The sequence below is a fragment of the Cibotium barometz genome, chromosome 24 (genome assembly GCF_041138505.1).
Source record: "Cibotium barometz isolate CiBa-2024 chromosome 24, ASM4113850v1, whole genome shotgun sequence".
Classification (NCBI taxonomy): Eukaryota; Viridiplantae; Streptophyta; class Polypodiopsida; order Cyatheales; family Cibotiaceae; genus Cibotium; species Cibotium barometz.
The window spans coordinates 24,506,051-24,530,104 of NC_141069.1; the positions used below are offsets into that span (position 1 = coordinate 24,506,051).

At 41.1% G+C, this 24,054-nt stretch overlaps 1 pseudogene; it reads left to right on the forward strand.

Moving 5' to 3' along the window:
* Positions 1 to 16,936: 16,936 nt before the first annotated feature.
* On the forward strand, positions 16,937 to 20,407 carry LOC147625063 (bifunctional pinoresinol-lariciresinol reductase 1-like; annotated as a pseudogene).
* Positions 20,408 to 24,054: the final 3,647 nt, after the last annotated feature.

Sequence of the window (24,054 nt, forward strand, 5' to 3'; positions counted from 1 at the left end):
GGGTGACTCAGTCCACCATTCAACAAATCTCACTATGCTCTCCCATACTTCACTCTCAGAATTATCAATTAGAGTCAATTCTTTTGCATAGTTGGTTGGAAGGGTGCACAGTTGGTTGGAAGGGTGCACAGTTGGTTGGAAGGGTGCACATGCCTCTAATCTCTTGTTTTTCCATGTGGTGACAGATGACAAAGTTTTGTTTTGGGTTTTTGTTTGTGTTTCTCCATGTAGCATTTACAGCCTAGTCTCTTTGTTTACTAACAAAACTTGTTTTTTGCCATTAACATCAATAGTTTCACATGCAAATTTTGATCTTTCTTGTGCGGCGGAGGATGTTCTTACATTGCGATTTGACTTTAGTGAGACTGTTTTGATATTCCTATCCTCATTTGAGCTTATTTTTACCTCTATCTTTTGCTTGTCCTTGGTTTTGTTTAGTTTTAGAGGTTGAAGATCCCTTTTCTTTGGTTGAGTTTTTGGTTAGTTCGAAGCTTGTTTGTCTCTGTTTAGTTTCTATTTTGATTTTTGGAATTCATCCTTCAGCTTTGGATCCTCATTAGTCTCATGTGTCACAACATTTTTCTCGACCCATTATGACTTTCAAGCTCATGATCAACCTTTGACGAATAAATGTACACCTAAAGGTGCTCTAGGAGAATATTAGCTAAGGGCTGAAGATCAAATAAATGAATCTGGAAGTGAATGGGAGTCATTCATCGAAACAACTAGGACTGCATCTTTGTGCACATTTAGTGTTTTGGACTAAGGTAATGACTTTCAAACTCCCTTTGATGAATAAATGTACACTTGAAGGTGCTCTAGGAGAATATGAGCTGAGGGTTGAAGATCAAATGAATGAATCTAGAAGTGGATGGGAATCATTCTTCGAAACAGCTAGGCTACCTCTTGAGGGTCCAATCAACATTTGGCTAGATTTCCTAGTGGGTAAAAACATTCAAAGAAACAAAGCAATGATTAAGCTCAATGCTACTCACAACACTATTTCGAAAGAATTTGGACATCTTTAGGCCAACCCACACTCACTCCTAGAAAAATGAATGTGCTAGATGATGAAGGCCAAGACCTCAAAGTTTGGGGTTATTTCTCACACACCATTATCACACTGAGGATGATAACATCGAATGTGAATTTCAAGTTACCTTGAGGAGCTAGAAGAGGTTGTCCTTGCTGGTGATTTCTTGGACATGGTTGCCATGACTAAGACATCCAATGCTTTTGAGTATCCACCCCCTTCTACACTTCGTACATACTCCATCCAGAGTCTGTCTAGATCACCGTCTAAGCTCTACTTGAGAGCGCATGGCTTGTACAGCACCATCACTTGTACCTCTTTGGTATAGTCAGAATTTTAAATTCTCTCCATTGTGTATTTATTGCATTGTCTATTGTGCATTGTCTTGCTATCTCTTTCCGTTGTGCCATATTCTTATACTAACTCCTTGAAATGTAAGATTTGTATGTTAAGGCTATGCGTTGGAAGAAGATTTTATCCTAGGAAGGGGTTGGGCTACATTGGTGCAAGCTATACCAAACATCATTAGCCAAACATGTGCCATGAAGATTTCTAATAAAGAAGTGGTGGTGCCATTATGTGTGACAAGGATGAAATAACACTCAACACTCTTTATAGCTTTGTTCGAAAGAGACAACTAGCTTCTACATTAGGGACCACTCTTACTAAAAACCCACCCTCTCCATTGATTATCCTTTATGATGGACTCTCTAAATCAACCATATCCCCAAAGAAGGAACCAACCCCAAATATACATATTTAGCGTCCTCAAACTGCAGATCTCCATGAAGGTGACCATTTCATTTCACCAAGGCTCAGAGTACGAGTCACATCTTTTGAAAGAAGAGCCTTCCAAAATACAATCACTTTGTCTCAAGAACCTCTTCTACAAATGTCGCCAAGGAAGCAAAAGATCTCAACCGCAAAAGCTCATCTACACAACTACTCCTAGAGACAATTTCCAACCACTATTAATGGCACCAATTGTAGAAACCAACCCCCATGTGTAACAAAGAACCGAAGGCTAGAAATTCTACTACAAGGAAAAATCTTTTATTCACATCACCGACAAAAGAAAAGACTCACACCAAGGGATCCTCATCATCAGTAGCCCCTCTATAGCTAACTCCATAACCCTTGACCATAGCAACCAAGGTTATCACTACAACTAACAAAGGAAAAGCTATAATCATGACCTCATCAACAAGATAATCCCTCTTACTACTACAATCCCTAAGTCTATAACAACAAAAGAGTTCAAATTCATAATTAGATTGGTAAAATTCAAGACCTAGCCTCAACATCTACCCCTCCTTTATTCAAGATCCCAACCTCATCATCCATGCTACCAAAACCCATAACTAAAGCCTGCCAACTCATGTCAAAACAGCTACAAAAGCTTCAATTCTAGCAAAGAAAAGCTCGTTCTCCACCGATAAGAAGACCATCAAGATATTTTTGAAGCATCAAAAGGTGGGTGGAGAAGCAACTCCTTCAAGTACATGGATTCTATGAGGGTAGCAATCATGGCTACCAAGTTTTACCAAACTACATTCACATGGATAATTTCAAAGGCCTAAGAAGAAGAAGATAAAGTAGCCCCAGACATGGCATTCAAACAAATATAACAATGGTTGTTTCTAGTAAAGCAAGTTTGGTTTCCAAGACTATTACTGCAAGCCCAAGGCTACCACGAGGATGCAAACTCAAGTTTAGATCTTAAAAAACCAAACCATGTCCCCAAAGAAGAAGAGGTATGTACTCAAGAAGCAGCCTAAACCAAAATGGAGAGGCCAACATCCAAAACACCATGGCTGTGGTACAAAGAAATGTGCCACGGCCACTAAAAATCCTAAAGCCTAAACTCTTGGACTCCAACCATTATTGTAAAATGCTTGCTAGAAAACGCTCACAAAAAAAAATCAACCCCAAAGAAACACACTAAATTTGGGTGTCCACTTAGCACTTGAACTTGTGGGACTAATAGAGAAACATGCCAGATTTGGGTGTCCACGTGCACTTAAACTTGTGGATTAATAGATTAACACACTTCGTTAATGAGGTTGTGAGTTTCCTATTAAAGGAATTCATGGTGGTGCATCGTAAGTCCTCACCATATTACCAAGAAAATGGCAAGGCTGAGAGCACTAACAAGATCATATGTGCTATCTTAACCAAGATAGTGGAGGTTGAAACACAATGACTGGGAAAAAGGACAACCTCCACTATCTTAATAACCAAGATAGTGGAGGCTCAAAACACTGACTGAAAACAAGGACTATCTCGTATAAGGTATGTCAGGATCTTTATGACACTTGGAGAAGAATTCTATTTCTCAAACACAAAAATTAGAGCAAATTCTAGACTTGAAATAAATTAAAATCATGAACCTTACATTAAAATAAACAAGAGCTTGAAAATATAACAGAGATCACCGTCGACATAAGATTGGATGAGTGTGGTTGGTGGTCATACCACTCATCCATATTTATGTGGGTTAAAAGATTTCTCTTAAGCGAATCCAAAAATAAAGGTGAAGAGCTTTTGAGTTTCTAAGCGTAAAAGCTCAATATAACAAGCTATGATTATCAAGTCTTGGGCCTACCAAAAGTATAAAAACTAAATTGGTATGTGCAAAGGCTACTGGCCTAGAATTCAATCCAAAGTTGGGGGCTAATTTTTTCACATGCGTCTTGCTCAATGTTCTATAGACATATGTGATATGTTTGACAAGATTATTTGAAAACAATTTAACAACATTACTAACTAGATTATTAATGGAAAAGTAATACAAAGATCATGCTTACTTTTGTTAATATATTCTTAAGCTAGAATTGACATCTTGACATCTAATCATTTGGGAAAGGTTGTACCATCACATGGGAAGAACTCAAATGACTTGACAAGAAAGGTCACACCACTAATGGGAGACAGTTTGTTTTTGTCAAATCAAGATCTGATACTTTAAAGTTTGATGATCACCTAGCCAACCCTCATGAACTGAGTTGTCATTATTTGATTAAGATTTGACACTTAAGAGGTTCATAACCACCTAGTCAACCCTCATGAGCTGATTGTGTAACTGTTCCCAACATCGTAAGTGAAAAAAGCATGATCAGCACACTAGTTTGCATGAGCAAGGGATGCTCTAGAGATTAGTCTAGATGAGCCAGAGTACTATTTACAAAAGATTAAGGAGTTGTTAAGCTCACCCTAACGTGTCGTGGGAAAGTTGCATATCCGCCGAGCTCGATCTAGGCTCAAGAACTCCACTGTAGCCCCTCATCACCGCCCTCCTCTCACACTCGTTGTCACACCAAGGCGATTGCTCTAATCCAACGAGTGGTGCAACCTCTCGCAAAGATCATGTGGAATCTCCGCGGAAGACGATCGCGTTGGTAGCCTAACCACTCAAGCAAGAGGGAGAGAAGAAGCAAGAGGGAAGCATGAGAGAACAAGTGATTAGCACTAATTACTCCCAAAACCTAACCCTAAGCATGCTAGATTAGAGTTGCAAGAGAGAGGGAGAGAGAACGCTCCACTTCTATTGCACAAATGTGGGAGAATAAGTTACAAACAAGAGAAATTTGCTTTTATAGTTCCAAGCCTTTTGCCACTAGGCTAGGCCACCCTGGAGTAAGTGACCCAAGGCACCCAAAACATAGTTACAAGGTTTTTCTCTATGGTTTGGCCAACTGACCAAGATCATGTTGTCTTTTCTTCAAAGCTCAATACTTGGGAAGAGCGTCTTTAGGGCGTTTTTCTCATCAAATGACCAGATTTATAATATAGTGCAGACACCCATTTCATCAGTGTGCGGACATATTTGTGGCCAATATGTGGTTAACTTACTCCCCTTCCTAAACTTGATCGCATCTTCATGATTGGAAAGTGGTTATCGAGGCACGCTAAGAAGTGTCGCACTTGGTTGGTTTTCTTGTCTCCAAAAATGAGAGGGGGTGGCAAAGTTAGTAAGATAGAAAGAAGTTAGTGAAGTACTGGCAATTAAGTATCCAGCTAGTCGTATTGGCTCTTATTGTTGAAAATCATGGATCTAGGGCTAGACTAGCCTATGGAGGCTCAAACATAATGCTAAACATGATTATAAACAAATGACAAAGAGCAATACAAAGCAACACAAGATGCACTTACTTGACCAAGAGATTTTGTACTTGAGAATGAGTTGTTGTGATACATTACATTGAAATGACCCTTTATATAGGCCCAAGTACCATATGGGCTTTGCCTTTGCATGTGGGATAACTCCTAGCCTTCACCACATTCATCCACATCCCTTTGACCTTGTCTATGATATGACATAGATCACTTTTTCTAACACCCTTCCTTGATCATGGCATATCATAATGCCCTTCCTTGCTTCTAACATTACATTAAAGAAAAATCTTAACTCATAAGGAGTATAGCTCTACAGTACATAAAAGAAATTAGCATCGCTCATAGGGAGCATAGCTTCTACATTGCGAAAAGAAAATAACATGACATGAAAACATTCCTACATGAAAACATTCCTCTCCCATACCCCATCATCATCATAGCATCATCATCATCATATCCATGGGCATCATCATCATTTGTTGGTCATGGAGATCCAACTCCCCATCAATCCCCCCTTGAGGGCTACATGGCCTACTGAGAGATATTGTGGGCATCATAATAACACATAACCTACATCATTGGTGGTTAGAGGTGTCCATACATTTGGGTAAGAGAGGGCATAATTCATTCGTCATTATGACATGTGAGCCATGACATAATAATCAACATAGACAGCATCTTGTTCATCTTCATTGACATCTTCGTCTTTGTCTTCATCCATTTTTGCATCTCTGTCTGCATCTTCATTTGCATCTTCATTCTGCATAGCATCTTCTTCGTCCTGACATTGCACATAGACTGGACGTACATGCATTCCCATCCTTGAGGTATCTTCATAATGCATGTGGGCATTCCATTGTGGCATCCACATAGTACCGAGAATTTTCCAAAAAGGTAAAAGATACGCTCTTTTCTTAAGTACCATATGAACAACCTCTTAAAGTTTTTTTTTCCAACCTTAGTCTCAAAATAAGGAATAAGAATTCTTTATTTCAAATGAAAACGGCCCACCGGCATCGCCCGATTATTGCTGCGCTGATTTCGGATTTGTCAGGAGCTCCACGCTGCCGATTCTAGATCTGGTCAACTGCATCGCCTGCTTCTCTTCAAGCACTCCCTCTTCCGGCTGTTGTGTAATCTTCTAAGATGTGCTGGGTGCTGATCATCACTTAACTCACTGCCGTCAGCTTCTTGCGTTGTTCTTTACTGAAAGTTCGTGGGGACGGCCTTTCTGTAGACGCAGTGGTGGTGGTGGTGATGATGCAGGCGCACTGCTATCGTGGGTTTAGTATGGAGATTGGGACACTGACGGCGAAGCGATGATGGCACCTCTCAGGGGAGTGCGCTGTAACTGCCGTGGGCAGCCTTGCTAGCTAGTTGCCACGTGTCAAGAGGGAATGGAGGCACCTTTGGCTTTGGCTGCTATGACTACGTGAAGTAGTGAGGGAATGTAAACCGAGAGAAACCTTGTTGTGTTTGCTAAACGATGATGATGGGCACAGGCACAACACTTGTGCTGCTGGGCTGAGGCTGCTGACTATTGCTGAGGAGGGAGGTCCCTCTAGCCTCTCTCTCTTTGTCTCTACGTGTTGGCGATGGAATGCTTGCAACCTACAACACCTAAGGAAACCCTAATGATGCAAAAACTAATGCAATAATTTTGTTATTCCTTCTTCTCAATGGCACTTCCTTTTGCGGGCACCATATTGAAGAGAAATGGCAAAACAACTAAACTAAGCTAAGCCATAGCCTGCCAGGCTCTGATACCATGTTGGAAATCATGGATCTAGGGCTAGACTATGGAGGCTCAAACATAATGCTAAACATGATTATAAACAAATGACAAAGAGAAATACAAAGCAACACAAGATGCACTTACTTGACCAAGAGATTGTGTACTTGAGAATGAGTTGTTGTGATACATTACATTGAAAAGACCCTTTATATAGGTCCAAGTACCATATGGGCTTTGCCTTTGCATGTGGGATAACTCCTAGCCTTCACCACATTCATCCACATCCCTTTGACCTTGTCTATGATATGACATAGATCACTTTTTCTAACACTTATGAGTTGGCTTGCTTGTATTGGCCCAGTAGTACTCTTTATTTTGTTTTTGGTGTTTTTTCATGTTTGTCGCCTTTGCAATGGAACGTCCTCTTTAGAGGAGTCAAAGTACTTAAATGAGTAGACTACCATGGAATACTTAATGACCACTATCCACATGGTAGGTGGTATTAATAAGGAGGCATTAGTAAGACAATGGTGTTAGTAAGAGAGTGGCAAGGAGGGAATTCTAGAGGGACGAGGAGGTAACACATATGGAAACTGCTTGCGCTCCGAGATGTTGTACGTCAATGCCAATGTTCATAAAGCACTAGCATCTTTGTCAAGACACTGTGATGGGTATCTTGGCTCCCATGAGTGTTGAGTTATCAGGTTATGGTGTTCTCTCTTTTTCTTTGGGTGCTTTGTCTTTTTCTATCGTGGTAGCTCATGGAGCTGGGATCCTATTTTAATAAGAGTGGTAGTTGATGGCAAGGATCCAGATATGGGGAGCCAAAGAAGAAGTTATGGGTAGGATGGATTAGGCATGAAGTAGAGTTATTCGGGTGAAATCTTGGGCCTCCAAGAGGTTGATGCCATGGAAAGGGAGATTCAAGTCTTTAAAAGGGACCTATGCATAGGAAAGAATGCATTTTGAAGAATCAATGAAAGCCATGAGAATGGAATTGGTTGTCTCCAAGGAAAGCATGTCAGTAAGACCAAAGGTGTAGAATGAAAATAGAAAATCAGAGAACTCTAGCACGAGTTTCCCCATTTATATATATAGAACTCCAAGAGAAATGGAAAGCTCTAGCAAGATTTGGAGGAGCTTAAGACCTCTATACAGGTAAAGGGATTGGAGGAAGGTGAAATATATGTGCAAGCTACCTTGTGGATGTAAAACACTTGAAAGCCGAGGATGTAAAACTCCAAACACACCTAGAAGCAGCATCCCCTCAGTGGGTTGAGGTTGTGAAAAAGCAAAAGGAAGGAGGTGGAAGCTACATGCTTAGCTACCTGGCCTCCTATGAAATTTGGGGGAGATTCCATTGCCTCATCCATGAGGGGTTTAGTCCACTTGCACAAGTGATGCGGTTCAATGATGAGATGCCTAGGCATGTACTTACTAGAGGTCAAACATCATAGGAATGCATTACTGAGACAACATACCAAGTAGCATACCCAACATCATCATTACAGATTTTTTCAATTGTCATGCATCCTCCACATTAGAGCCCACCACCCACACTAGCAGTCTAGTCCTCCACCCGAGATCTTGATCTATTTTGTAGGACATACATCTCTAACATACAGCATCACGACCCTCCATCGGACATATGCTGCGGATCCAAGGAGGTTCTTTGATGCTATGACATGCTTCTACCACACGTTCTCTCAGCCACTAGATCCATATTGGGGCTTAGGAGGATATCCTTATTAGTTGATCACGAGTGTTTTCTCCTGTACTACATGGTCACATGCTAGCATCACATCTGCATACACTAGTGATAGTCGTTTATCCTTTTCTCTCAGCTACTTTTCTCTTGGTTCACTATATCCATGGTATCATGGTCTCATCAACCCTTAGGTCTTCTATCATTGTACCACTCATGGTCTTATAGACCCTCGAGGTCTTTTGTAGATGTTAATATTACTTTCATGGTATCATTGTACCAATTATGGTCTAATAGATCCTTGAGGTCTTTTGTAGATCTTAATATTACTTTCTTACATGCATTCTTTATATTTCGTCTTTTGCTTTGAAATCTCATCTCCCTCTCAAGTATAAGAGATAATTGATCATGCTGTTTGGAAAAGATTGCCTTTGGAAAAGCACGCAAACCCCTATATATACCTTATTAAGACCTTAGCACACCATAATACATAAGTACAAGAGATAATTGATCATGCTCTTTGGAAAAGATAGTGTTCATGAAAGCACACAAACCCCTAATACAAGGGCTTGCATGCCTCCAATAAATCTTTCCCATAAGTTTTCAAACTCCTTCATGACTAGCATGCGTGCCCCCACCCATTTCGGTACAGTGGCATCATTGACCCAAGAAAGGCAAGCCGCGTATGCTGTGTCCGCTACACTAGCTAACCTAATCGTCAAGCTAATTTATCCACAATGCCCCCATCAAGATGTAGGGGAAGTGCCCAATGTTAAGGTATGGTTTACAAATACCATGCATCCATGCATATATATCTACCTAGTGATCAGACACAAGCTCGTCCAACCGAATCCCTTTTCCTAGACCTTCTATAGAAAGGTGCTTTGTGCATACAACAGAGCATGCATTCGCAAAGCCCATCTCTATCCTAGGGCCTTTTCACATCTACTAGATTGATTGTTGCCACTCCCCAGTTAGGATCAATTTCACAACTTGTTGCAAATGGGGCCCTACTCTCATGTTAGTGCTTACACTATCAAATGCAAGAGGTTGAACTACTAATCCATCCACCTCTTGCTTTGTCTAGCCCCATAGAATTTGCTTATGACCAAATATGGAACTTTTGGAAACACATAGCTCTTCCTCAACTACCAAATTCTATCTTGCGTTGCTCTAGGGTGCTCTCCAACATCATGATAAGTTCACGAACAGGGTCAAACTCATACGTCTCACAAATTCTCTCAAACGTTTCCAAATGTTGGATGGGGTCACCATTATGTGTGAATTTGGTCTCATTAGTTTGGTAATGTAAAGTGGTTTCACTTGATTAGTTCTCAAATCTATTCCTACTACAAGTTAGATAGCTACCCCACATCCTACTTCTCTCAAATTTCTTGCTAGTTCAATAGCTACTCCTCTTCCTAGTTCTGTTGCCATTCCCAAAACATCAATAGTAGACATTGTCTGCAGAGGAAGTATTATTGAAGATGTAGCCCTTGGTAGTACATCATCATAATATTAGACAAGTGGTGGAACATCAAGATCCATTACTGGCATCATTATAGGACGTGCATGGTCTTTGGGAATTAGTCTCGCATAGTCAATATATGGAACTACATAAGATGGTTCGTATATCCCTCGTCCTCTTTTCTTCTCTTCCGAGGAAAATTCTTACAATTGTATGTGTTCCCCTTACAATGACAATTTTGTTGAGATATCGAGCTCATCTAGTGAGGCGGTGGACATTAATGACCCGCCTGGGGGATAGGTTCCACCCTTACACCACTGGCATGGTTGATGAGAGCATGTGTGATGCAACCAGTGGGATGACAAGCTTTGTCATTCTAGAGACTGGCATAGTTATAGTGCCAGATCATTTAGTTGGGTTCACACTATAGAGAACCCTAGTATGTATTTGGTTGAGTACCTTTTCATATGTGTGGACTCTTATCTTTGTATATGATGGTGTGTTGAGTGTTGTGTGAAGAAGAAGAAGATTTTCAGCCTCTCACCTTGTGTGCTCTCTTTTAGGGTTTTGTGAGTGTGCGTGTGCTTTGCAAGAGCTCAAGCTCTCTCCTCCCCTACATCTTTTCATGGTATCGGAGCCTGGTTCATGCTAAGGGCTGAGCTGCAAGCAAGAAAAGCACAGGAAGAAGTACAAGGGTAAGAGCTTCATCTACTCTTCCTATTTGTGTTGGCGACTACACCCTTGTCGGGAGCTCTACGGGAGGCACCGACAAACAATATCTGACTGAGGAGCTTGCTTCGCGGGAGTAAAGCTATATGACAACTATATTGTTCTATCTATCAAAAAACAAACTGGGACCGAAAACGTGTTTCGGGCGCGTTAGAACGTCCGTTTTTCAGAAAGCAGGCGATTTCGAGCACTGCGGATCAGTCATCAATTCTATACAGAACTCTGTTTTAAGAACTACAGGAAGACAGATTGGTTGTGCAGACATTGTGTATCCTGCAAGGAGGTCATTAGTTGCCATTGGGTGTATGTATGCACATTGAGGTCACTGGTTGTGACATTTAAGTATAGTACAGTACCGCATATAGCAGTTTGTGCAAGACAAACCAGAGTGCTGTTTCTGGTAAATTTGTGTCTGGCAAGATGTCAAATGATGGCATAAACCAAATTGTTGTTGAGAAGCTTGATAAGAACAACTTTCATGCTTGGAGGTTCAGGTTGACCAAAATTCCTGATGGGAAAGGATTATTGGGACTACATAGAAAGTGAGCATGAAGAGGCACCGGAGATACCAGAGATCAATCCGATTGCTGCAGATGTAAAAGAGTTCAAGGATTGAAACCAAGGATCCAGAAAAGTTATCTACTATTAGCTCTCTATCAGTATACAGGACACCATGATTGGGCACATACAGGATGTCCCCCAAGGAGACGTGAGACACCTTGGTAAAACTCTATGAAACGAATACCAAGGCATGAAAGATACAGTTGAAGAATGAACTTCATACTGTGGAGAAAAAGAGTATGTCTATGAATGACTATGCATTGAAGATCAAGGGTACTGTGGAATCCCTTGCATCTATTGGCGTTTCAGTAGATGATGATGATAAGGTGGCAGTCTGTCTACATGGTCTCGGGCCACAATACAAGGCGTTCAAGACGTCTATTCAGACTCGAGAAAATATTCCCAATTTCACAGATTTGGTGTCTATAGAAGAGAAGAGCTTAGGTGAAGACCAAAAGTCTTCACAAAACAAAAACAGTTCAGAGCAACAGGCCTTCTACACAAGTTCAAGAAGAGCACGAGGTAGAGGAGGCCGTGGACGCGGCCGTGGAGGTGGCCAAACAGGTAATCAGAATTATGGCCCCAGCGCAACAACAACAACAATAGTCCCAGAATTCACAACAACAATACGTAGGTGAAAGAGGTCAATTAAGAGGTAGGGGAGAGTCAAAGAGGTCATGGAAATTGACAAAGGCAGTATAATGATACACGTGGATGCTTTTTATTGTGGTAAGCCTAGACATGTGCAGGCAGATTTTATACAAAGCAGGCTGACATGCAAAATCAAAAATTACAGCAAAACAACTATGCATCCTCGAGCAGAAACAATGAGGATAATGAAAGGTTGTTTGTTATGCAGCATGTCGTTATGCCATGTCTGAAAATGTTGAAGCAGCACATAAAGATGATGTATGGTATGTTGATTCAGGTGCTTTGAACCACACGACAAGTCATGGGGAGTGGTTCAAGGAGATGAAAAACCTTGAAAGACCAGGTTTTGTGAAAACAGGAGATGACATTGCTCATCCAATTGCCCATGTTGGAGATATGCCATTGTCTATGCAGGATGGCAAAGTGAAGTACCTTGCAGATGTACTTCATGTTTCGAACATAACAAAGAATCTGGTTTCAGTTGGCCAGATGATTGAACAGGGTTTGCAGTTCGTTTTAATCATGATGATTGTTATGTTAAAGACTTTAAAGACAAGTGCAGGCTGGTTACAAAAGGCAACAGAGTGGACAAAATGTTTACATTAAAATGTAAACATGCCTAAAGTGAGTGCTACGATGTTTGCAAATCGTTCAAAAATTATTACAGACACAGACATTTGGCATAAAAGAATTGAACATGTGAATGTGCAGAGAATGAAGTCTATGCAGACTAAGGAATTATGACAAGGCTGCCAAAGTTTAAAGTTGAAGGTATGCAGAAAATATGTGAAACATGCCAGTTTCGAAACCAAACAAAGCATGTATTTCCACGTGACAGAAATGTGAGCAGAAATGCACTGATGACCACACAAGGAAAGTGTGGATATACTTCATGAAGGAGAAGGGTGAGGTGTTCAATCATTTTCAATGTTACACACTTCCACCATCAACTTGTGTACCTAAGACGAATCCAACTTTACATGAGTCTCCTTTGAGAATAGATTCTAGCAATTCACTGCCTAAATCCTCTTATCTTGCTCAAATTCCTTGACAATTGCTATCCTTCCCACCTCTTAAGAAGGACATACCCAAAACCAAAGGTAAGGCATTAACACTACAATTAAAGCTCTTTGGTAGATCAGTGTTTGAATAGTCTCACTTTTACTAATGTGGTTCCTTCTGCCTTTACAGGATTGTGTTCTTTTTAAGATGATCTTATCTACATTATTTTTGATAGAGATTGTAATGATGGATAATATGAGTGTATAAAGTTTGAAGTTTCTAAATTTCATTGTTCTACGCCCAGATACCTCTTGATGGATACTTGGCGAGATACATGTCCACCAGGCATTGACCCTGATAGTACTCAACCTGAACATCGCGGGGGTTATAGTGCTTCTCCTTTTCAAACTCATTCTAGGTACTTTTATGCTCCCTTAGGTGAAATTTGCTGTGGGCATCACTTTGTCACTTTATTCTATCAACAGCATCATCCATTTTCACATTGTCAAGAGTGTGCACGACTCGTATTAGGAGAAGCTTCACACATTTGTTGGCTATGCCGCTCTTACTTTCGACGATATGGCACGGGCTTAATGAAACAAATTGTGGGAATTACACCCCAACGCTATAACCTTCTTGATGTGAGAGTACCAGACCGAGGACCAAATCAACGTAGATTACCTGAGGAGATTCAAGCACAACAATGGAGGGATACATGCATAAATGACTTGCAACCACCTAGCTTGCAAGCCCTTCTTTCCCCAGCCTCAACATGTCAATTTTGGATCACTATGAGCACCTATATTGAGCAATTCCAAAATCGGCATTGTCTGCTTAACCTTCCCATAGAACCAAAGCCATATTTTAGCAAGGAAGCACTCCTTCCTCTACCACCTTCTCCAGAGGCCAGCTTTTGTACAGGGTTATCCTTGCATCTTGAAGTGATTGATACAATCTTTCCAGCAGAAGTGGACAGGGATCCACCGCCAGTGCCAGGATAAGCTCATCAACTCCACAATAATATCAACAAGCCAGGGCACTTTTCTCCCACTGGGTTTTTCCCCTCGGCTATATTCGGTGATTGGCACCAATAACAAATTTTATTCTTTTCTTTTCTTGTTTGTTAATAAGACATTTTGCAGAGATCTCAGATAAACAACATACAAACATGCTCCAATAGTCCACCTACCATGCACACAAATTAGGAAGGGGGGAGACATGCAATGCTTACAAAGAGCAAAGAGAAGCAATCTACACATCAGCAGTGCATCAAGCCAAACGCACCGCATCAAAGAGCACTACAATAGGTGTATTCAAATCATAATCTTTTGTTCTTTATGTGCTTTTCACTTTTGAATATATTGTTTGCATGCTCACAAACAATTGGCTGGTTTAAGTTTTAAATTAGTTGTTACTATGTGGTGAGTGATTTCTAGATTCTTAGAGGACTTAGTAGAAGGTATTTCTATTTGAAGATGGTGTAGGATATATACCAACGGAGTATGCCAAGTTGTTATGCTCTAGAAGTATATTAGTTATCCCTAGTGGGGTAGCTACCTCTTAGGTATGGGCTAGGTGCTACGATAAACAAAAATTTACGAAACGCATGCCCTAAAAAATATATAGAAGTGACTTGAGACATGACGTGTCTACGGCCATGTGGAATGCTTGGTAGGACCTTGGGTTGTTTTAGCACCTTGGGGCCGATGCCTTGGTTTCCATGGGGTGAACACTGACGTCTAAAAGATTAAGAAGAAGATCTACAAGGACTTTATCGCCTTGATAGATGTTGGTAGGACTCTTGGGTACATTATGGGCCCTCGATACCGATGCCCTCATCTTCATGGGATACTCCTCAGTGTCAAAAAAAAAGAAAAGGGTCTATCACCCTTGAGATACATAGCGACCTTTAGATTCTCTTGGCAGAGGTCTCTTGGCCATTGCTTGGGTCTCATTGGGACAGAACCTTCCTCTTTATCAAGCTAAAAATAATAATTCTCTTTAATCTTCTGCTCTTTACACAATTTAACTTATTTTTTTTTAAAAGCAAGAAAGGTCCAATCACCATGGCTTCTCTTGGCAGAGGTCTCTTGGCCATTGCTTGGGTCTCATTGGGACAGAACCTTCCTCTTTATCAAGCTAAAAATAATAATTCTCTTTAATCTTCTGCTCTTTACACAATTTAACTTATTTTTTTTTAAAAGCAAGAAAGGTCCAATCACCATGGCTTGTATTTAGGAGTAGGGTTGCCACTTAGGAATAACTTAAACACTTATAGGTCATTGGGACTGCGGTCATAACCTGCGGCGTACAAGCACACTTGCCTTTGCATAGCACTATCTACCACTTAGTCTCACTTTGACTAGTCTTTACTCGCTTCTTTTAGCACTCTTTAAAACTCTAATCGGCCTTTCACTTGCATGCTCACGTGTGAGATTATCATTGCTAGTTTTTTTTCAATAAAAGGCTTTACTTGTCTTCCATTGTTTTTTGCAGCTTTTGTTTCTACCGCGCCCGAGGACGTGCACGATTTAGGAAGGGGGGAATGTTCCACGGGAACATTCTGTTGGAGCTCTATATATGGCTCACTCTACCTAACTTGGTCTCACCTATATATATGTATCTTGTCCTCAATATGAATCAGTCTTTGGGAGCGTACATGATGTGTCTCTTGTCTCATCTCTTTCTCTCTACATTTTAACATGGTATCAGAGCATCTATAAGAGAAGCATCTATGTCTTCTTGTTAAATTCATGATTATAATTTCATGTCTTACAAGATTGTTCTTTGATTATGTGTTGTCTACATGATTTTATAGCTTAACTTGTTGTAATTAGAGTTGTTTCTTAATCGCATTGGTGCAGGTGCGTAGATTGTATTGTGCTGGTGAATCCTATCAAAAAAGTTTGTCAAACGGAGTTGTGAGTCAAAAGTTATGACAGTTCAGGCAAACTGCATCTGTAACAACAAAACAGGTTCTTTGAATAAGCAAACAGGTTCTTTGTGTGAGCACACAGGTTTCGTCTTCGTCAAGCATCTTTGTGAGTACACAGGTTTCGTCTTCGTCAAGCGTCTTTAGCAAACCGCCAAATCTAGCTTCTTCGTCAAGCGTTTTTAGCAAACCGCCAAATCTAGCTTTTTCGTCAAGCGTCTCTTATTATTTTGCTATTTTTAGCAAAACGACCAATCTAGCTTTTTCATCAAGCGTCTATCAATGAATCTTGCATCCCACGTCTCGCTATTTTGAGGACTCTTTTCTTATTGACGTCTCTTATCTCTTGCGGTCGTCCTTGTCTATGGTGTGCAGATTTTGTGATTTTATCTTATACGTCTTCTCGCAGATAGATATGGATATGACTGTTCTCGTCAATGGTTTTCCTTTTGGCCACACTACAAGAATGGTCTATACATAGCGACCCTCATATAAATATGAAGAAAATAGCGGGGGTCGCTTTCGTGGATGCTTATGCGACCTTGAAATTAAAGTTGTTTATGCCACCATTGTAGCGACCCTTGCAAACTGAAAATGAGTGGTTTATGCATCGAACTTGCGATGCATAAGCCACCTTTTTTTTTTGGGTCGTTTATGCATCGCGAATTTTGGCAAAAACTAAAATGTGTTCATTTTCTTCGCCCGTTTTGCGCGCACTGTAGCAGCTTCAAACTTTGATTCCACGCTCACGGCGATGCGCAGTTCGTCTCTCAATCCAAGCTCACGCGGCCAGGTAAGGTTTGTGTTGGTGGGGTATCTATTTCACCAAAGGGAAAGGCACAGTGTTAGGGAGTGTAGGCGCACTGCGCTTTGTCGCACGCTCTCCCACTTGAGAGTGGGTGCGTCTGTGTGTGTGTGAGAGAGAGAGAGAGAGAGAGAGAGCGAGAAAGTGTGCGAGTGCGCACGTGTGGCTCTACGGAATTAGAGACAACGCGCCCTCCCTACGCACTCTCTCGTACAAGCAATGTCACAGCCCGGTCGTGTGCTGATATTTGGCGCTACTGGTTACATTGGCAAGCACATCGCCCAGGCGAGCTTGGATGCTGGGCACCCTACGTTTCTCTTCGTCGTCCGCCCGGAAGGTCATGACGCCCACGGTGCCTCGCGCAGCGCCATTGGTCTTGCGAGCTGCGAACAAGAGCACATGGTCTACAGGGATGGCCCCAGGAAGGCCGGCATCGGCGGAGGTGCCGGACACGAAGTGCACGCGAGGTGCGCTCCACTCATCCTTGGAGTTGTTATACAGCCCAATTGTGATCTTGCGGTCCACACTCGTAGTGCCCAACAAGGCGGTAAGCAGGTTTACTGAGAAGTCGGCGCCAGCAATCACAGTAGCAGCAGCAGTAGCCATTGTTCTAAGGTGGCGGTTTCAACTTTCAAGCAAGCAACTGCAGGCGAAGATCGGAAGCAAGTAGTTAGTTAGTGATATATAGTGTGAGTGAACTGGACAGTATTCACAAGGCCTAGCTCTTGATGTCCCTCAAGAGATCCGGTGCTACCTTCTTGAAGGTAAAAAAAAAACCCCAACTGCACCGTCCCTCAGTCTTGAATCAAAGTTGTGAGTAGTGCAATACTTGAAATTACTTATTTGAAATAAAGTAAATGTTCCAATGATTATTCCATTCCTTCGAGACTAATTTTTGTGCTTCAGTACCTAATTGCAGGGCAGCGTAGAAGATCATAGCAGCCTGGTAGATGCAGTGAAGCAAGTAGACATTGTGATATCAGCCATGGGTGAACACAAACTTCTAGATCAACTGAAACCAGGGATTTCACTGACGTAAACGAAACCATGTGAACATGTTAATAACATATGTTAATAACACAAAAAATCTTGTGATCACATGTTATATTCACAAAGCTTTCACAAGGGCCTAAAAAAATTATCTTTGTCGAGCATAAAAAATCTTCTTAGGTGGCCACTGACCTACTATTATGTGAAGATGGTAACATGAGAACATGTGAATAGCTTATTCCTATGTGTAGCCAAGCTTTTAAGGGGTTCCCAAATGGCAAGTGACCTGTTATTTTGTGAACGGTAACATGAGAACATGTGAATAACTTGTTCACATGTGTTATTATCATAAAAAATCTTGTGATCACGTGAATATTAAATCCTTGACTGAAGCTGATAGAGGCCATGAAAGAAGCTGGGAACATCGAGGTAAAATCAGCAGGCAGGATTTAATGATGAGAGTTAGGACGACTAATTTATCATGAGCTAGATAGCGACGAGGAATAGGTAGATGACTGATAGAAAGCAGACGGTGATAATCATGATTGGATTTGTTTATTGCAATCAGCAGTGACATGATGAATGCAGCAGGCATGATTAATTAATTGGGCATCAAGGTTAATTCAGAAGCATTGCATGCGTGTTAATGGTGGGTGTAGAGGTTTTTGCATTCGGAGTATGGGATGGATCCGGACCATCTGGTGGACTGTCCGTCGCCGGCGGGTGATTTGTTTGCGGAAAAGAGACAAGTCCGGCGAGCTGTGAAGAAGGCGGGGATCCCTTACACCTACGTCTCGGCCAACTACTTTGCCGGCTACTTCTTGGCTGGCCTTGCTCAATATGGCCGGTTCTTGCCACCCACGGACAGCGTGGTCATCTACGGTGATGGCAATCAAAAAGGTCAAATCCTACGTATAACATTTTTGCCATATTTTTTTCGAAGGTTTACACCTTAGATTATGAATTAATTTCGAGATAATTTGAGGCTTTGCAGTAATCTGGGTGAGAGAGGAGGATGCTGCAGCTTATGTGATCAAAACTGTAGAGGATCCTCGTGTAGTAAACACGACTGTCTACATTCGCCCAGCAGCAAACGTCCTTTCTCAAAACGAGGTGGTGCCATTTGGGAAGAGCAGTCAGGAACAGCACTACAAAAGACCCACATTCTTGAGTCTACATGGCTTAAGGACATGCATGGTAAGCATACATTCTCTCTTCATGATATAGATTTATATGAATTTTCTAAATCTGTGATGCATCTCTACATCTCTACATTATCTTAAGGAAGGGTTTCACAAAGCTGCCATATGGCAAGAATTCGGAGGTTTGGGAAGGGGAAGAGGAGGTTTGGGTACGTGCGAAGCACGGGTTCCCAACTAGTATTTACGATAAGGTCTTGTTCTCTCTCCTTCCTTCACGAAATAGACACAGCAAGGGAAACCTATATTCTTGAGTTACGATAAGTGATAGCTTCTAATAACCTTTAGTTATGTTAATGTTTGAGCATGCAAAAGATAAAAAATATTAGATGAAGTACTCATAATAACCGTCCTTTGGTTTAGTCCGACAAAGATTATGAATATTTAGTGAAATAATATTCATAATAACTTTCCTTATAGAGAGAAACTTAGTGGAGAGATGTTGTAACTAGTTGCAAAATGCATTAACATTAAACTTTCCTTATAGAGAGAAACTTAGTGGAGAGAAGTAACTAGTTGCAAAATGCATTAACATTAAACGGGGTATGTGGGTATGCATTTAAACAAATTTAGTTGCCTTGATTTCTTGGACTTAAAAAAACATACCGATGAACATAGTATCTACCTCTACATGGTAGGGCCCTACCTCTACATGGTAGGGCAAAGACACAAATCCTCTCTCTCTCTCTCTCTCTCTCTCTCTCTCTCTCTCTCTCTCTATATATATATATATATATATATATATATATATATATATATATATATATAAAACCACAAAGTAATACATTGTGTACCCCCCCAACCTAGGTCTTTCTCTCTTAGGATAGATAGGGGATAGATTGACCTTGGGATAGGCATTTTGTGATTACATGGGTTTAGTAATTGAATCATGGAAAGCTAGTTAAACATCCCACTTATAAGGCTAGAAATAAGTCCTAAGGGTGCGTGTAACTATGTGATGATTTTTCATTGTGTGGTTTGGATCTCATCTAGTAAATGAGGTGGTGATTTGTGAACGTGTTAGGGAAAACATCAAGTGTTCATTTGTGGACAAGGTGGCTGATGGTCTCAAGGACTTCTAAATTTTTACTGGATTTGTGTATACCCCAAATCCATTTGTCTATGATAAGCTCTCAGTTTTGAGTTTCTTATGTTTATTATTTGTGCAAATTTCTTATTGCTTTTGATGTATGAGCATTTTCACTATTTTGAGCTTTATGGTTGGAGTGAATAGAACTTTGCTAACATGAAGCTTCTCATGTTTATGGTTTTCCTATATGCTTATGTGTGTGCTAGTTTGGTGCTCAAAGGATGAAGGTTGAATTTATCAAGTCTTTCAAAGTGTAAATTGGAGTACACTTTGCATTTTAAAGAAAAACAAGAGATGCCACAACTTGTTATAGTAATGACCATGTAAATTAAATCCCACCATTGATTCATCAAGTCTCCACATGGATATTTGATTTGATGGAATTAGGAGAAAATCCCTTCAATTTGTTGGGAAGAGAGGCCTAAACATTGGTGGGTTGGGATAAAGAAGAGAAAAAAAATGCAATTGAAGGGATTTCTTACTTCAGATGTAGGGAGAGTAGTCTCCACATGGATATTTGTGTGTTAATTTGATGGAATTAGGAGAAAATCCCTTCAATTTGTTGAGAAGAGAGTCTTAAACATTGGTGGGTTGGGATAAAGAAGAGAAAAAAGATGCAATTGAAGGGATTCCTTACTTTAGATGTAGGGAGACCACTCATGGGTGACACTAGTACGGCCAGTAGCCTTTGGGGAGGGCTCTTCGAGGGATCCTATTCTCGGAGGTGGCGGCACACCCCAACCCGTGCATACACTTTTGGTGCAGACGCAGGTGCAGCGCAGACGCCGGGCCCCAGTGTTTTGACACAGGCCGAGGGCACTCCCTTAGTACAGAGGCGCCGCCGTTCGAGGTATGCATTAATATACTCCGTGTCTAGGTGTAATTTTCATGAAACCATCCAAAATGAATCTTAAAAATTATATGTGTTTTTTCTGCAGTAGTAGTAGTAGTCAGCCATCACCATCACCAGTCTCTTCACCATGTGTGCCTCCTTCTGCACCTCCACCTGCCACCTCGGAGCTTCGCATGCTATCGGGCACGATGCCCACCATTAGCATTCAGGTGGATCAGAGTGGGCGAGTGCAGTATGTAGACGGTGGGGCACTTTTCCGTCTCGCCGCTTGAGAGAGCTCGTGCACACATACATGCCCAAGATACACATCCACTGGGGTGGTAAGTCCAATTCTTTCATGTATTTTTTAAAATCTCTGTATACATTGATATCAAATGATAAATCTAACTAAAGTGACTTTTTTTTTCAAATTATAGGGATCAAGATGATAATGACAAGAAATATGTGTTGGCAATCCTCGCGTAGGAGTTTGGCGTTGGTTGGGACGAGACCGTTGTATTGCATGAGATGCAAACGCTTCTAAAGCATCGACGGAACAATGCACGGTACAATTATTTGCTTTGCTATGTTATTCAAGTCTACTTCTTTCTTTGAGTAATATGGTTGAATTATTGTTAAATTAAATAAAGAAAGTTTGGAACGTCAAACACCTGAAACGTTCTCTAGAAAGTTCACATACTCTCGCACTTACACACACACAAATCAGCCCACCAATTCTTCTTTTTGTGCATCGCTCTTCCTCGCCATCTGAGGAAAAGGGCAGCTTTACTGGTCAAAAAGGCCAGCTTCTTCTGCCAGAAGCGAGTTCTTTCTGGCATAAAGCAGGTATAAAGGGTATGAGCAGTTTTATACCCTCTCTCCCCTACTTGTCTTGGAAACCTCTCAAGTCCAGCCTTGCTAACTAGATGCTTGCACACCCTAACTAGATGTTGCTAATTTGCCACCTCAGCTCTTGATGCCACATCAGCATCGTCAGTTACATCATCAGTCACGTCAGCTGCTCATTGCGCATTAGCTTCACGATCAGCTCTTTTCACAACACTTTTGCCTGTAAGACAAAACACACACACGCATAGTACATGGAATCATGACTATAGAACACGAGCCTAAGGGGAATCGAACCCCTAAGTAGCAGCATAAGGCCACTCTAAGACCAAGAGGCTCCCCCTACCACTCTAAGACCAAGAGGCTCCCCCTACCACCCCACCCTATAGTTAGTATCATGTACAATCAAAACAAGCAATGAAAAAAAAGGATATCGAGATAGAAACACATTACCATTTTCTTTTGAATTGATGAGCCAAGCTGTTTATGAACAATTGGAAACTATGCCTCGCCAAAAATATCAATCTCTAAGAACACCTCATCATTGTCAACCATAGCCTCTTGAAGTTCCATCTCTGTTAGGCATATGCCGAGTCCATCAGGGAGTGGAGCATTGTTCGAGGTGGATTCTGAGATTTGCTCAATGATGTCAGCCTCTAGTAGATCTTCTCCTAGATCATCCGATAAATCTTTACCCAGATCATCCCCTTCATCATCCGTTGAGGGTGGTGTGACATTTGTTTGTGAAATCAAATATGCTTCTCTAATGTGAAGAATTGTATCTCCTTGCCCATGTGATATAGAGGTCAATGTTGTGTCTGGGGTATTGTCGGGCTCTGTAGAGGTCATTGTTGTGTGTGGTGTATTTTCACGCTCAATAGAAAAGGTGGTATCAAACAATCTTTGGCTTCTAGGGTTCACATGAACAATTTGCCAACATGGATTGCCAGTTGGATTTTTGTAAAAGAAAGCTTGTTGTGCATGCATCGGGAAGAGATAGGGCTCTTTGGTTGCTCGTAGGAGCTTAGATGAGTCAACGGACCAGAAGCCGCTTTGTTCGTGCCTCAAGGTGGCCCTTTTTCCTTTGTACTCTGCTCGAAACCAACGCACCTTCAAAATTACCTGCAATATTATAATGTATATAAACTTGTTACTCAAAGATGCTGAATATTTCAATCATTTGGTTTGCATAATATTTTGAAATGAATCATGCGTACCTGTTTCATAACACGATAGTTAATTTTGTATATGCCCTCCAGATCCCCTACGTAGCCGAGCTCATCCTCAATCAAATTTGTGTCACAAGCACTTGCACAAGAGAGTTGATGAAAGGAAGCAACGATGCAAGAGTCCTTAGTAACACGAAGATCATCAATCCTCTTGATGCGGAGATGCTGACCACACAATGTTGCTGTGAGCTGGGACCTAAAACCACATGGGAACCACATGAACATGTATGGTTAGAATCCAGAAAATCATGTAGTATTATTCAAATTAAAATATAACATTGGAGTAACTTACCATGGTGTCGCATCCTAGGCTAAGCTCAAACTCTTCTCGTGAGATTTCAAACCCCTGCCCTCGCATCTCTCTGATATATGTATTCAACCATTCTAGGCTCATCGTTGGAGGTGCCTTTCGACCCTTTTTGGATGCCCTACTTCTCCTGTTTCTCTCTTTGCATTCTTTGTCATGCTTGTCAATCCATTTTTGCATGCAATCTGAGTTATACACCACAAAAGTACTAAGCGCTTCCCTCTCCTCAGCACTTATCTTTAGTGGGACCCCTTGGCCACATAACATCTATGTGGTTTCGTTGTCTGATTGTTCTTCTCTCCAACCAGGAGGAGCTTTGTTATCCACATGTTGCAAGTACTCGGATAGATAATACATGCACTCATGAAGCAACCATCCCTCTGCCATGGATCCCTCGGGTCTTGCTCGCTTCACTACAAGAATGGTCTATACATAGCGACCCTCATTCTTCATATAAATATGAAGAAATTAACGGGGGTCGCTTTCGTGGATGCTTATGCGACCTTTAAATTGCAGTTGTTTATGCCACCATTGTAGCAACCCTTGCAAACTGAAAATGAGTGGTTCATAACATTAAAACCCTTTTTACAACACAATTCAAGCATATTAGCAGCAAAAATCTATACTCAAGATAACCTTAGACAAGACACTAAAATACCCTTAGTTGTATTACTGACGAGACAATGAAATATATCATCAAATATTTGTCAAAATTAAATGCTGATTGGGCTACAAAGCTGGATACATTATTTGAAACATACATAATTTAAGAGGCCGACACTTTATCTCAAATTTCATTCTCAAAGAGGGGCTGGTGATGGCCG